General features: G+C 40.4%; 1 protein-coding gene across 2 annotated transcripts in view; it reads left to right on the plus strand.

The window, feature by feature from the left end:
- Nucleotides 1-16540, plus strand: part of LOC111961838 (eyes absent homolog 2-like) — a 60767-nt gene that overhangs the window by 19018 nt on the left and 25209 nt on the right. For both annotated transcript variants that reach the window (XM_023984415.2, XM_023984424.2), the window contains exon 2: nucleotides 13543-13612. The gene's annotated coding sequence lies outside the window, so the exon portion shown is untranslated. The remainder of the gene's footprint in view (nucleotides 1-13542; nucleotides 13613-16540) is intronic.

Here is a 16540-nt window from a genome sequence, read left to right on the forward strand (position 1 = left end):
TCCCATTCACAATTTGACAAGCATTTGGTAATGGCTTGAATTTCCCGGCAGCATCCCCCTTGTGTGGCCGTAATGTCCCCTTAAAAACTACATGTGCCCTTGGACTGAATATAATAATTATGATTCCCCTCGTTGGGCTGTGTGTGCCAAAGCACCACTCACTCACATGGCTCTCTCAGATATCTAAATACTTGAAAACCTGCTCAGGACCTCAAACTGGGGGCGAAGGTTCACCTTCGAACAGGACAATGACCCTAAGCACACAGTCAAGACAACGCAGAAGTGGCTTCGGGACAAGTCTCTGAATGTCTTGAGTGGCCCAGCCAGATCCCGGACTTGAATCTCTTGAGAGACCTGAAAATAGCTGTGCAGCGACTCTTCCCATCCAACCTGACAGACCTTGAGAGAATCTGCAGAGAAAAAAGGGAGAAACTCCCCAAATACTGTTGTTCTGAGCTTGTACCCAAGAAGACTCAAGACTGTAATCGCTGCCATAGGTGCTTCAACAGAGTACTGAGTAAAGGATCTGAATATTTATGTAAATGTGATATTTCAGTTAAAAAATTATACATTTGCAAACATTTCTAAAAACCTGTTTTTGCTTTGTCATTATGGGGTATTGTGTGTAGATTGATGAGGGGAAAAAATATTTGATCAAACTTAGAATACGGCTGTAACGTAACATGTGGAAGAGTTTACAAAATATTATGAACACCTGCTCTTTTCATGACAGGTGAATAGCAAAAGCTATTAGCAAAAGCCAAGCCATGAGGTCGAAGGAATTGTCAACAATTGTCAATTGAGACAAGATTGTGTCGAGGCACAGATCTGGGGAAGGGTACCAAAACATTTCTACAGCATTGAAAGTCGCCAAGAACACAGTGGCCTCCATAATTCTTAAATGGAAGAAGTTTGGAACCACCAAGACTCTTCCTAGAGCTTGCCGCCCGGCCAATCTGAGCAATCGGGGGAGAAGGTCAGGGAGGTGACCAAGAACCCGATGATCACTCTGACAGAGCTCCAGAGTTACTCTGTGGAGATGGGAGAACCGTTCAGAAGGACAACCATCTCAGCGGCACTCCACCAATCAGGACTTTATGGTAGAGGGGCCAGACAGAAGCCACTCCTCAGTAAAAGGAACATGACAGCCCGCTTGGAGTTTGCCAAAATGCACCCAAAGACTGTCAGACCATGATAAACAAGATTCTCTGGTCTGATGAAACCAAAATTGAACTCTTTGGCCTGAATGCCAAGCTTCACGTCTGGAGGAAACCTGGCACCATCCCAATGGTGAAGCATGCCGTGGGGATGTTTTTCAGCGGCCGGGACTGAGAGACTAGTCAGGATGGATGCATCGAGAGATCATTCATGAAAACCTGCTCCAGAGCTCTCAGGACCTCAGACTGGGGCGAAGGTCCACCTTCCAACAGGGCAACTACCCTAAGCACACAGCCAAGACACCCTAAGCACACAGCCAAGACAACGCAAGAGTGGCTTCGGGACAAGTCTATGTATGTCTTTGAGTGTCCCTGCCAGAGCCCGGACTTAAACCTGATCGAACATCGCTGTAGAGACCTGAAAATAGCTGTGCTTCAACGCTCCCCATCCAACCTGACAGAGCTTGAGAGGATCTGCAGAGAAGAATGTGAGACACTTCCCGAATACAATTGTGCCAATCTTGTAGGATGATTGTGCCAAGCTTGTAGCGTCGTACCCAAGAAGAATTGAGGCGGTAATCGCAGCTAAAGGTTCTTCAACACAGTACAGAGTAAAGGGTCTGAATATTTATGTAAATGTATTATTAGAGTTTTTTTCATTTTTAATAAATTAGCAAACATTTCTAAAAAACTGTTTTTGTTTTGTCATTATAGGATATTGTGTGTAGATTGATGAGTGAAAAAGTGATTCAATATGTTTAGATTAGATTAAGGCTGTAAACTAACAAAATGTGGAAAAAGTCAAGGGGGTCTATATACTTTCCGAAGGCACTGTGTATACAGTACCAGGCAAAAGTTTGGACACACCTACTCATTCAAGGGTTTTTCTTTATTTTTACTATTTTCTACATTGTAGAATAATATTGACGACATCAAAACTATGAAATAACACATATGGAATCATGTAGTAACCAAAAAAGTGTTAAACAAATCAAAATATATTTTATATTTGTGGATTCTTCAAAGTAGCCAGCTGATGACAGCTTTGCACAATCTTGGCATTCTCTGAACCAGCTTCACCTGAAATGCTTTTCCAACAGTCTTGAAGGAGTTCCCACATCTGCTGAGCACTTGTTGGATGCTTTTCCTTCACGCTGCGGTCCAACTCATCCCAAACCATCTCAATTGGGGTGAAGTCGGGTGATTGTGGAGGCCAGGTCATCTGATGCAGCACTCCATCACTCTCCTTCTTGGTCAAATAGCCCTTACACAGCCTGGAGGGTGTGGTTGGGTCATTGTCCCGTTGAAAAACAAATGATGTGTTCACTAAGAGCAAACCAGGTGGGATGGTGTATCTCTGCAGAACGCTGTTGTAGCCATGCTGCTTTAAGGTCCTTGAATTCTAAATAAATCACTGACAGTGTCACCAGCACAGCACCACCACACCATCACACCTATCCCTCCAGGAGGCTTCACAGTGGGAACACACATGCATAGATAATCCATTCACCTACTCTGCATCTCACAAAGACACGACATTTGGAACCAAAATCTCCAGTTCGGAGTCATCAGACCAAGCACAGATTTCCATCGGTCTAATGTCCATTGCTCATTTTTTTTGTCACGCAAGTCTCTTCTTCTTATTGGTGTCTTTAGTAGTAGTTTCTTTGCAGCAATTCGGCCATGAAGGCCTGATTTACACAGTCTCCTCTGAACAGTTGATGTTGACGTGTCTGTTACTTGAACTCTGTGAAGCATTTATTTGGGATGCAATTTCTGAGGCTGGTAACTCTAATGACTTATCCTCTGAGCAGAAGTAACTCTGCCAGTTTCATCATTGCTCTTGTGGTTTTTGTGACTGTGTCACGTCGCTGACCATAGTTTATGTGTGTTGCTTGTTTTAGTGTTGGTCAGGACGTGAGCTGGGTGGGCATTCTATGTGTGTGTGTCTAGTTTGTTTTTGTGTTTGTGTTCAGCCTAATATGGTTCTCAATCAGAGGCAGCTGTCAATGCTTGTCCCTGATTGAGAATCATATATAGGTGGTTGTTTTGTGTTGGGGATTGTGGGTGGTTGTCTTCTGTCTTTGTGTTCTGCACAGAATAGGACTGTTTCGGTTTTCACATTTCTTGTTTTGTTGTTTGTAGTGTTCTAATATATTCTTTATTAAATCATGTTGAACACTAGCCGCGCTGCGTTTTGGTCCTCTCCTTCATCCCAGGAAGAAAACCGTTACAGACTTCTCTTGAAGAAACTTTCAAAGTTGTTGAAATTTTCCGCATTGACTGACCTTCATGTCTTACAGTCATGATGTACTGTCGTTTCTCTTTGCTTATTTGAGCTGTTCCTGCCATAATATGGACTTGGTATTTTACCAAATAGGGCTATCTTCTATATACCACCCCTACCTTGTCACAACACAACTGATTGGCTCAAATGCAATTTTAACTTTTAACAAGGCACACCTGTTCATTAAAATGCATTCCAGGTGACTACCTCATGAAGCTAATTGAGAGAATGCCAAGAGTGTGCAAATCTGTCATCAGGGCAAAGGATGACTACTTTGAATTATCTCAAATATAAAATACATGATTCCATATGTGTTATTTCATTGTTTTGATGTCTTCACTATTATTTTACAATGTAGAAAATAGTAAAAAATTAAGAAAAACCCTTGAATGAGTAGGTGTGTCCAAACTTTCAACTGGTACTGTATATATATATATACAGTTGAAGTCGTACGTTTACATACACCTTAGTCAAATACATTTAAACTCCGTTTTTCACAATTCCTGAGATTTAATTATAGTAAAAATCCCTTTCTTAGGTCAGTTAGGATGACCACTTAATTTTAAGAATGTGAAATGTCAGTGTTATAGTAGAGAATTATTTATTTCAGCTTTAATTTATTTCATCACATTCCCAGTGGGTCAGAAGTTTACATGCACTCAATTAGTATTTGGTAGCATTGCCTTTAAATTGTTTAAACTGGGTCGAACGTTTTGGGTAGTCTTCCACAAGCTTCCACAATAAGTTGAGTGAATTTTGGCCCATTCATCCTGACAGAGCTGGTGTAACTGAGTCAGGTTTGTAGGCCTCCTTGCCTCGTACACGCTTTTTCAGTTCTGCCCACAAATTTTCTATAGGATTGAGGTCAGTGCTTTGTGAGGCCACTCCAATACCTTGACTTTGTTGTCCTTAAACCGTTTTGCCACAACTTTGGAAGTATGCTTGTGGTCATTGTCCATTTGGAAGACCCATTTGTGACCAAGCTTTAACTTCCTGACTGATGTCTTGAGATGTTGCTCAATATATCCACATAATTTTCCTTCCTCATGATGCCATCTATTTTGTGAAGTGCACCAGTCCCTCCTGCACAAGCACCCGCACAACATGCTTCACGGTTGGGATGGTGTTCTTCAGCTTGCAAGCATCCCCCTTTTTCCTCCAAACATAGCAATGTCATTATGGCCAAACAGTTCTATTTTTGTTTCATCAGACCAGAGGACATTTCTCCAAAAAGTACGATCTTTGTCCCCATGTTCAGTTGCAAACCGTAGTCTGGCTTTTTTATGGCGGTTTTGGAGCAGTGGCTTCTTCCTTGCTGAGCGGCCTTTCAGGTTATGTCGATATAGGACTTGTTTTACTGTGGATATAGATACTTTTGTACTTTTACAAGCTGTTGAATTTTACAAGCTGTTTAAAGGCAGACAACTTAGTGTATGTAAACTTCTGACCCACTGGAATTGTAATACAGTGAATTTTAAGTGAAATAATCTGTCTGTAAACAATTGTTGGAAAAAATACTTGTGTCATGCACAAAGTAGATGTCCAAACCGACTTGACAAAACTATATAGTTTGTTAGCCAGACATTTGTGGAGTGGTTGAAAAACGACCTAACCTAAGTGTATGTAAACTTCTGGCTTCAACTGTATGCAAAAACAAATTATTTTAAAACATTCCCAGACTTGAACAGTATAGCATATTTTTGTTTATATCTTCATCAGATCTTGTATTATATAATTACATTTTCTCATTTTTAAAGACAATCCCAGACATGGATAGTGAAGGGTGTTTCTTTATTCATTCCTTTTATGGAAACTTTCTATTTTTTAAAACAGTAGTTTTGGTGTACTGGAACATTTGGTAATATACATTTTATCGACTACCAGAGCTACTATTGACCATACATCACCCCGGCTCCCTAACACATTTACGGTCTTACCGTGTTTATGTTTTCCTTTCGGTCATTAACGCAGGCACATAAGTGTTTTTTTGAGTCCTTTGCCCTCTCCACAGTAGGAATACTATGATTTACTATGAAAACAGCCTGTACTGCAATGACTCACGACACCGTGTTTGGAGAAGCTGGGAGGTCGGCTGCGTCAGCTGGAGTTGCCAAAACATATGATTCATCATTATGTGCAATGTATTTTTTGGGGCTAATGTGCTAACATGAAAAGCTTTAGCCTCTGTAGATGTAAAGTAGACCCTACACAGACTTTTTTGGGGTCAAGTCTGCTGTTCAATATTATGTGTCACAACCTATGTAACTCCAATCCTCTTTCAAATGTTCTAGTTATAACAATTTTTGCTTTCTCTTTCTACGTGATGAGATGTCTTAATTTAGCTTTTTTCCATTCTCTCTCTCTCGCGTGTACGCCCGCCCTCTCTCTATCTCTCTTTCCCTCCCTCCTCTTTCTCTCATCCCCTGGGGCCCTATCTCGTTCTGCTGTGCAGTTGCTAATATCCCTCTTGTCCCCATCTGTCTTGCCTCTCCTCTGTCTCTGTCAGTCTTATGTCGGTGATGAGGCCACAGTAAGCAGTAGTGTTCTGCATGGCCAGATTAAGGTGCCCTAAAGGCACTTATAAACTGGGTGGTTCGAGCCCTGAATGCTGATTGACTGAAAGTTATGGTGTATCAGACCGTATACCACAGGTATGACAAAACATGTATTTTTACTGTTCTAATTACATTGGTAACCAGTTAATAATAGCAATAAGTTACCTCGCAGGTTTGGGCTGAGGGCTGTGTCCAGGCGTTGTGTCATGTCCGCGTTGCGTCGTACCTAAGAACAGCCCTTAGCTTTGGTATATTGGCTGTATACCACACCTCCTTGGGCCTTATTGCTTAAATAGACCACTGTCAACATCAGGGGAGTGGAAAGAGCTGTTGCTTTTTGTCCTCAACCATGACGAACCCCCTTACTCGCTCTTACTTTCAACCGTTCTTTCACTCTCAACCTTACTCTCTCTTTCTCTCTTCCTATATATATACACATCTCACTCGCTCTTACGCTTCATTTTTTGTCTTTCTTACTGTCAACCTTCCTCTCTCTCACCGTCAGTTATTCTCAGTTAATATCTTAACTTAATTGCCACAAACAGGTTGAACAGTTGTAAGGGCTATGTACCAACATGGATATGTGTCTACATTGAAATTCCACTGTATCCACGTATGTAATTGCTATGTAAATAAACCGTTTTCAAGCCACTTATTGAAAAGTGGGTCTGAAACTTACGGGAGAAAGTGACAATTGTTATATTATATTTACAGTTACATAATATGTCAAATCAAGGCAGGAAAACTCATGACTGAAAACACATTGGAGGTACTCTGTCGGGAGGATAGCACTACATCACATTTTTAAGTTAGGTCATTCACTCTTCTTGAGCTGCAAGATGAGAGCATGTTCAAGTTGTTACGCAGTGAGGTTCTGTCCGCAGTCCAAACACTTAAAAGACACACCCTATCCCCTCAGCCCTCAAATTAAGTGGACACTTTTGATGATGTATCATGACGTCTGACGAGTATACACTTGCAGGACAAGGGGCGAGGGAGGAAGGAATGATTTTTAAATGGCCCGGAAATTCAGCACTTTCTCATCCCCACCGGTAGCTTGTGGGTGCTTTATATGCGCTATAGTCAATTATGATTGCATGTCTACTTATATTAACTATATAATTATTAATATACGCCTGCTGTATAATAGCTAGCAAATGAATTAGCTAACTAACGTTACCCTGCCTAGCTGGAACTTGTTTAAAAATGTTTAATTCATACAATTTCCAAAAGATAACCAATCAAAAACATATTTACTGTTTACGAGACGTGTTTGTGCCGTCATGTGCATTAGTAGCACAATTTCTAACTTATTTGCATTCGTTTTTTCTTACACTTGTATGTTGACTTCTCCATTGATGTTGTTTTTAAGTTTTGGCGGACTTTTCTTAGCGGGAATACAATCGTCGCGAATTGAATTATGGGTCGTTTCAGGCCACGGATTGAACATAATTGTACACTCGCAAACTCGACTAAAAGCGGGGGCTGAGGGGCTTACGTTTTAAACTTCCCATGCTTGGCTATTCATTTGGACGGCCCTTCAAGATGGTGACGGGGATTCCCCCAAGGTCATAAGGCGAGGGTAAGTGAACCGCAGTCTCTATTTCTTTCAGACAGTAATTACATGAATCCAAACCCTTCCTCACTATGTTTTTTTATTTATTTTTTCTTACCAAGGAAACCTGGACACGGGTTTTGATTGAAAACAGTGCTTAGAAACACACTTAGGAAATCTATTCCTTTTTTAATCGTTTTGATTTAAGCGGTTGTAGGGTTACACATTTTAGGGAATATTCAGAGGTGGAAACGTTCCGTGGGAATTAACGGGAATATATGGGAATTCATGGGAATATATGGGAATTAACGGAAATATATGCAAATTAATATTAATACGATTTAAATGTAGATGTTTTTTGCATTGGATATATTTACCATAACATATGGTAAACCTTTTACCTTATCATAATTAGACATAATTAATAGAAAAAATATATATATATTCCAATAGAAAAAAAAAATATATATTTAGTTATGAATGTTGCTTTAAATAAATGAGTTGACTCTTCACATGGGATAGTTTCACTGAACAACAAAATAAATGGAATATTGAATGATCCCCAATGATCCATCGCATCTCCCAAAAACGTTTTCAACATACATCTGTAAAATGATAGTCTAGAAACTAAAGCTTTGGTTGTCATCCTCTCAGGCTTCCATGTCTTCTCCCTGGACCTCCTCAATGTCCACCTCTTGAACATCAGACTCTGAGGCCTCATCTTCACTGTCACTTTCCAACCATGTTGAGGATGGCTCGTTGTCAGGCTCAAACAGCCTCACATTTGCCTCAGAGCCTCAGATYCACAGATCCACAAAGGCCCTTCCACCAGGTGGCTGATGAGATATGTTGGCACGACTGCCATATAGCATCTCCATCCCAAAGCCCTTGTTTAGAAGTGTACTTCGCCAGACTGCCAAGAACCTTGCCCTCATCCAGGCCAAGGTGGCGAGACATGGTAGTGATGACACCATAGGCCTTGTTGATCTCTGCACCAGACAGGATGTTCTTGCCAGCATACTTGGGGTCCAACATGTACGCTGCGGCGTGTATGGGCTTCATGCTTTTTGATCTATTTCAGAACTGCAGTTTCCTCTGCTTGGAGCAACAGTGAAGTAGGCAGGGCAGTACGGATTTCTTCTCTACCATCTGTAAGCCGAGTCCGAACATCAGACAGGATGGCAKTGTCTCCCTCAATCCGTGCAATGGCTACTGCTATAGATTTCAGGAGTTTCAGGCTGCTTACCACTCTCTCCCAACATACATCATCCAGGAGGATCCTCTTGATGGGGCTTTCCATATCGGCAGACTGTGATATGGCCATTTCTTGGAGAGACCACTTCCCCTCCAGGAGACTGTCAAACATGATGACAACACCACCCCAACGGGTGTTGCTGGGAAGCTTCAATTCTTCTCACTTTGCTTGGTGAGGTAGATTGCTGCTATAACTTGATGACCCTTCACATACCTAACCATTTCCTTGGCTCTCTTGTAGAGTGTATCCATTGTTTTCAGTGCCATGATATCCTTGAGGAGCAGATTCAATGCATGAGCAGCACAGCCAATGGGTGTGATGTGAGGGTAGGACTCCACTTTAGACCAAGCAGCCTTCATGTTCGCAGCATTGTCTGTCACCAGTGCAAATACCTTCTGTGGTCCAAGGTCATTGATGACTGCCTTCAGCTCATCTGCAATGTAGAGACCGGTGTGTCTGTTGTCCCTCGTGTCTGTGTGTCTGTGTGTGATCTCAAAAATGTAAATGTAATGTAATGCTCTTGTAGAATACTGGTTGAGGGGTAGAGATTATGTAGTTAATTATTCCTTGCCCAGGAACATTCGACCACCCATCAGAGATTATTGCAATAGAGTCTGCTTTCTCTATGATTTGCTTGACCTTCACTTGAACTCTGTTGAAATCTGCATCCAGCAAATGAGTAGATAAAGCATGTCTGGTTGGAGGGGTGTTTGCTGGGCAAAGAACATTCAGAAATCTCTTCCAATACATATTGCCTGTGAGCATCCGAGGTGAACCAGTTGCATACACAGCTTGAGCAAGACATTCATCAAACTTTATCTGACTACGTTCCTCCATTGAGTCAAAAAACATTCTGATTCCAGGAGGACCATGAGCTGTTGCTATCAATAAGGTGTCTGATTCATAATTTTCACCTGGAATAGAAGTAGAGGGCCTTTTGTCAGATGTTGCTTGTTGTGAGCGTTGAGGGAACTTGATGCACCTGGCCAGATGATTCTGCATCTTTGTTGCATTCTTCACATGTGATTTGGCACAATATTTGCAAATGTACACAGCTTTTCCTTCTACATTAGCTACAGTGAAATGTCTCCACACATCAGATAGTGCCCGTGGCATTTTCCTGTAAAGATTAGAAAAAAATAAGTAAAAACAAAAATCAAATACAATTCCATGTACAGATAAATAGTTAAGCAGTTAGATAAACAACTCCTTTGTAAGATAAATGTTTTAAAATGAAACATGTATGGAAACAGGTGAATTAACACTCATCAGTTAGCAGGCTCAAACAAGCTAAAACCTACATGGTAGCAAAAACTAACTAGCAGAAATTAACAAGTTAGAAATGATTTAAACACACTTTGCTGTAGGCCACTATTTACTAGTTTACAAATAATCATGTATGTTATAAAATATATTCACCCAACCCAGTATTGTAATCAAAACTTGCCAGAAAGCATGTAGTCCTTAGCTCAGACAGTGTAGTAGTGTGGGCTCAATAGCGTCTCATTAGTACGCAAGATCTTGAGAATCAGCTGTACATGTGATGGAAGAGTGCACTGCACATGTGATGGATGAATGCACTGTGCATGCAGAGGGTTGCAATTCCATTGAATTGGGGATAGTTTAACCAAAATATTCCACAACACCTAGAATTGCCTTATGTGTATCCCACAAAAAAGTAAATTTTTTGACGAATTTAAGCAAAATTCCCCAAATTCCCGGGCTTAACTTCCCATGGAAGATTTCCGAAAATTTCCTGGAAATTTACCCAGAAAGTTGCCAACCCTTTGCAACCCTAAGCGCTTGTCAGTAGTTGGTATTCAGACTTACCTTATGTAGGCCCGTGATGTGCTCTGCAGGTATGGTTCCCTTGCGCACACTGAATACATTGAATTCAACCGCTGAAACCCTCCCAGTTGCTGGCCGTCAGATTTTCCCGTGGAATTTCATTTGTTAGTGTTTTCAGAAAATGTTTCTAAAGCCATCCCTTCAAATACGGTATACCTTTAATACTGTATATAGTATCAAAATAATGGGTTGAGAATATTAGGGCTCAATGAATGAAATCCATATATGCATATTTGTCTCCGTTTCAGCACCAATTGGTAGACTTCAAAATACTCTGATCTTGGAGATTATTTAGGTTTCGAAAATATTTATGAATAAAAAAAAAACGGGTTTGGAGAGTCTTTATGCACAAAATATATTGATGAAACAAAAATAGAGTGGTTTGATTCATCCTGAATGTTACCATATTCAAATTGTTCAATCCATGAAATATTGGAACGTGAGAGAAGTGTACCATAGGGGATGAACAATAGTCCTATAAATCTACCCTAATAATCCTCACTAATCATGGAACTATAATGACAACGGTCCAGTCATCTTGAACCCATGCGCTGGGCTCCAGGTTTAAACGGCTAAGTGTGATCTGCATTCCATAATGATTCAAAGAGGCTACAGACATGTACTGTATATCTCAAATTATTGCTAGAGGAAAGAAAGGTAAACGGAATCGAATGTTGCAAAATGTACAGGCTAGAAATGGAAGACAATGAACACTAAATGACAGTTATGAGTGTATGTGAGTATTACTGACGGTGGTTACCAATAATGGATCATATTTAACATGATACAAATTGTAAAAAAAAAAAATACAAAAAAGGTACAGCACAGCTATTTATAGCCTACTGGAAAAAGGGCCAAAATACATGTTGATATGATTTTCAGTTTGCTTCCATATGACTGGTTTCACATTTGTATCCAGCGATCATAAGGAAAAATCATCTACAACTATTTATATTTGTATTTACAATCTGCTTCTCCAAACGGATTACTCATTTGCCTAGCTCTTATTAGTTTTTAAATTACAGTACATGGAGAATGGTGTTATTTCTATCAGAATTTTTTGTTGTTGTGTTTTTCCACTTGGAACCGACAGGTGCTCGACCTTATTCATGGTTTGCTCGCGTGTAAAGGTTGTGGAATTATGAGGGAATTAAGTCAAGGTCAGAATTTGTGTATCTGAAGACACACCTCTGTCACACCTCCATTTATGTGATCTCCACCCCAAATGTATAGCTGACTGGTCCATGCTTAAGTTCAAGGTCAGAATACCCGTAGAGAGAAAAGTGCATAAAAAGGGAATTAAGTTCTATTTACATGCACGTAACTCTGGTCTGAATTCCCCCATCGAGCACATAGTCAGCGCATAGTTTGGAGAAGTTTATGTCCCCGTTAGGGCTTTGCAAGAGAGAGAGAGAGACAGAAGGACAGAGAAAGAGGGGGTAGGGAGGTAACAGTAGGGACAGGACGACTCCAGGAATAGCTTGTTGGCTTTAACTCCGTCCCTCCCTCCCTCACTCTCACACACTCTCCCATCCTTATCTATTGTAGTCAATTTTAATGCTTGTTTATTGTTATTTGTTTATTAAATATATTAGGATAGCTACATATTAAGGTGAAGGTGTCATTATGCTAAACTGAATTGGGATACATTACCAGGCAAAGGTTTGGGCACATCTACTCATTCCAGGGTTTTTCTTTATTTCCTACATTGTAGAATAATAGTGAAGACATCAAAACTATGGAATAACACATATGAAATCATGCAGTAACCAAAAAAAGCATTAAACAAATCTAAATATAGGTTACATTTTAGATTCTTCAAAGTAGCCACCCTTTACCCCGATGACAGCTTTGCACACTCTAGGCATTCTCGGAACCAGCTTCATGATGTAGTCTCCTGGGATACATTTCAAATAACAGGTGTGCCTTGTTAAAAGTGAATTTGTGGAATTTCTTTCCTTCTTAATGCGTTGAGCCACTTAGTTATGTTGTGACAAGGTAGGGGGGTATAGAGAAGTTCGGCCTATTTGGTAAAATACCAAGTCCATATTATGGCAAGAACACCTCAAATAAGCAAAGAGAAAGACATGAAGGTCAGTTAATCCAGAAAAGTTCAAGAACTTTGAAAGTTTCTTCAAGTGCAGTTGCAAAAACCATCAAGCGCTATGATGAAACTGGCTCTCATGAGGACCGCCACGGGAAAGTAACTTTTGACTGTTACTGTATATTGGTACTTTGTGTATATTGGCATTTCACACTTCTGTACAACATAAATGTTACAGTGTGCCTGAGTTTACGTGTGCTTCCAGGTCATTCTAAGTAAGTGCTTTACATACAACTCTGTTCTGTCCGATTATGCAGTTAACTTGACCTAGTTTACCTCCGCAGTCATTGTGATGTGACACCTCTGTACAGGTGCCAAGGTGTTGAGACAGAGAGAGAAGCAAAGAAGTCGGGAATTCTTCTGTGCTTTCCCAGGAAACTATGTCATCCGTCAAGCTCTTACTAACAAACAGCCATTTTGATTGACGAGGAAGAAAAAACGGGTGTAATTTGACTGTTGTCTGTCAGTGGCATCCCTTATGGTGCATTCTTACACTGTATCAACCTCGTCAGCTCTCTCCGACTTGTAGCATGCCTGTCTGTCAGCCTGTCTGCCTGTCTGCCTGTCTGTCCGGCTGTCAGTCTCTTTTTCTCTGTCAAAAACTCCATTCTTTCCTAAACCTAAATCACTCTGTGAACTTTCCAAGTACGATAATTATCCCCCTGCTCTTTTGGCCCAAATTTGAGTTCTGTTCCAACTTTTAAGTAAGTCAGTGCCCGAGGCATGTTGCTTTGTCCGGCACCCGCATACTTCCAATGCTTATTCACTGTTGTTTCCACAGGAAAGCTGACGGCGAGGACCTTGAGTGACACCCTTTGCCAGGGAAGAAAACCCTCTCTTTACAGAGTCAAGTAAGTAGTGCAGACATTTGCAAAATATACAGTGCCTTCAGAAAGTATTCACACCCGTTGACTTATTCCACATTTTGTTGTGTTACAGCCAGAATTCAACATGGATCAAATAAAAAAAAATCTCACCCATCTACACACTATACCCCATAATGACATGTTTAAAAAAATAAAAAGCACATTTATTGAAAATGAAATACAGAAATATCTCAAAATCACAATCAACTTGACAGAGTTTTAGGAATTTTTTAAAGAATAATGTGCAAATATTGTACAATCCAGGTGGCAAAGTAGAGGTCGACCGATTATGATTTTTCAACGCCATACCAATACCGATTATTGGAGGACCAAAAAAAGCCGATGCATCGGCCGATTTTTTACATTTATTTGTAATAATGACAATTACAACAATACTGAATGAACACTTATTTTAACTTAAATAAAATAAGCCTTAAATAGCCTTAAATAACTAATGAAACATGTTCAATTTGGTTTAAATAATGCAAAAACAAAGTCTTGGAGAAGAAAGTAAAAGTGCAATATGTGCCATGTAAAAAAGCTAACGTTTAAGTTCCTTGCTCAGAACATGAGAACAAATGAAAGCTGGTGGTTCCTTTTAACATGAGTCTTCAATATTCCCAGGTAAGAAGTTTTAGGTTGTAGTTATTATAGGAATTATAGGACTATTTCTCTCTATACGATTTGTATTTCATATACCTTTGACTATTGGATGTTCTTATAGGCACTTTAGTATTGCCAGTGTAACAGTATAGCTTCCGTCTCTCTCCTCGCTCCTACCTGGGCTCGAACCAGGAACACATCGACAACAGCCACCCTCGAAGCAGCGTTACCCATGCAGAGCAAGGGGAACAACTACTCCAAGTCTCAGAGCGAGTGACGTTTGAAACGCTATTAGTGTGCACCCCGCTAACTAGCTAGCCATTTCACATTGGTTACACCAGCATAATCTCGGGAGTTGATAGGCTTGAAGTCATAAACAGCGCAATAGCTGCTGGCAAACGCACGAAAGTGCTGTTTGAATGAATGCTTACGAGCCTGCTGCTGCCTACCATCGCTCAGTCAGACTGCTCTATCAAATCATAGACTTAATTATAACAACACACAAAAATACGAGCCTTTGGTCATTAAAATGGTCAAATCCGGAAACTATCATTTCGAAAACAAAACATTTATTCTTTCAGTGAAATACGGAACCGTTACATATTTTATCTAACGGATGGCATCCCTAAGTCGAAATATTGCTGTTACATTGTGCAACCTTCAATGTTATGTCACAACTATGTACAATTCTGGCAAATTAATTACGGCCTTTGTTAGGAATAAATGGACTTCACACAGTTCGCAATGAGCCAGGCGGCCCAAACTACTGCATATACCCTGACTGCTTGCACGGAACGCAAGAGAAGTGACACAATTGACCTAATTATAAGAAATTCATGTTAGCAGGCAATATTAACTAAATATGCAGGTTTAAAAATATATACTTGTGTATTGATTTTAAAGAAAGGCATTGATGTTTATGGTTCGGTACATTGATGCAACGACAGTGCTTTTTTCGCAAATGCGCTTGTTAAATCATCACCGTTTGTCGAAGTAGGCGCATCGATTATATGCAACGCAGGACACGCTAGATAAACTAGTAATATCATCAACCATGTGTAGTTAACTAGTGATTATGTTAAGATTGATTGTTTTTTTATAAGATAAGTTTAATGCTAGCTAGCAACTTACCTTGGCTTCTTGCTGCCCTCGCGTAACAGGTAGTCCGCCTGCCACGCAGGCTCATCGTGGTTATAAGGCTATATAAGGCAGGTGGTTAGAGTGTTGGACTAGTAACCGGAAGATTGCAAAAACGAATCCCCGAGCTGACAAGGTAAAAATCTGTCGTTCTGCCCCTGAACAAGGCAGTTAACCCACCATTCCTAGGCCGTCATTGAAAATAAGAATGTGTTCTTAACTGACTTGCCTAGTTAAATTAAGGTGTAAAAAAAACATTTTTAAAATAAATAAATACAATTCGGCAAATAGGTGTCCAAAAATACTGATTACCGATTGTTATGAAAACTTGAAATCGGCCCTAATTAAATCGGCCATTCCGATTAATCGGTCGACCTCTAGTGCAAAGCTCTTAAAGATTTACCTAGAAAGACTCAAAGCAGTAACTGCTGGCAAAGGTGATTCTGTTCACTCAGGGGTGTGACTTGTTAAGCACTATTTAATTTACTCTTGAACTTATTTAGGCTTGTCATAGCAAAGGGGTTGAATACTTATTGACGCAAGACATTTCAACTTAAATTTTTTTATTAATTAGTAAAACATTCTAAAAACATAATTCCATGTTGACATTATGGGGTATTGTGTGTAGGCCAGTGACACAAAACCTGAATGTAATMTTTTTTTTTATTAAGGCTGTAACACACTGTATTTTCCATTAAAGAAATAGCAGGTATTTAACGTAACTTAAACAGAGGAATCAAATCAAATTGTATTTGTCACATGCGTCAAATACAACAGGTGTAGGTAGACCTTAGTGAAATGCTTACTTACATGCCCTTATCCAACAATGCTTATCCAACAATACGTTTTTCCTGTAGTCCACAATCATCTCCTTTGTCTTGATCACGTTGAGGGAGAGGTTGTTGTCCTTGCACCACACTGTCAGGTATCTGACCTCCCTATAGGCTGTCTCATCGTTGTTGGTGATCAGGCCTACCACTGTTCTGTCATCAGCAAACTTAATGATGGTGTTGGAGTCGTGCAGTCATGAGTGAACAGGGAGTACAGGACGGGACTGAGCACGCACCGCTGAGGGGCCCCCGTGTTGAGGATAAGCGTGGTGGATGTGTTGTTACCTACCCTTACCACCTGGGGCGGCCCGTCAGGAAGTCCAGGATCCAGTTGCAGAGGGAG

The sequence above is a fragment of the Salvelinus sp. IW2-2015 genome, linkage group LG1 (genome assembly GCF_002910315.2).
Source record: "Salvelinus sp. IW2-2015 linkage group LG1, ASM291031v2, whole genome shotgun sequence".
Taxonomy (NCBI): domain Eukaryota; kingdom Metazoa; phylum Chordata; class Actinopteri; order Salmoniformes; family Salmonidae; genus Salvelinus; species Salvelinus sp. IW2-2015.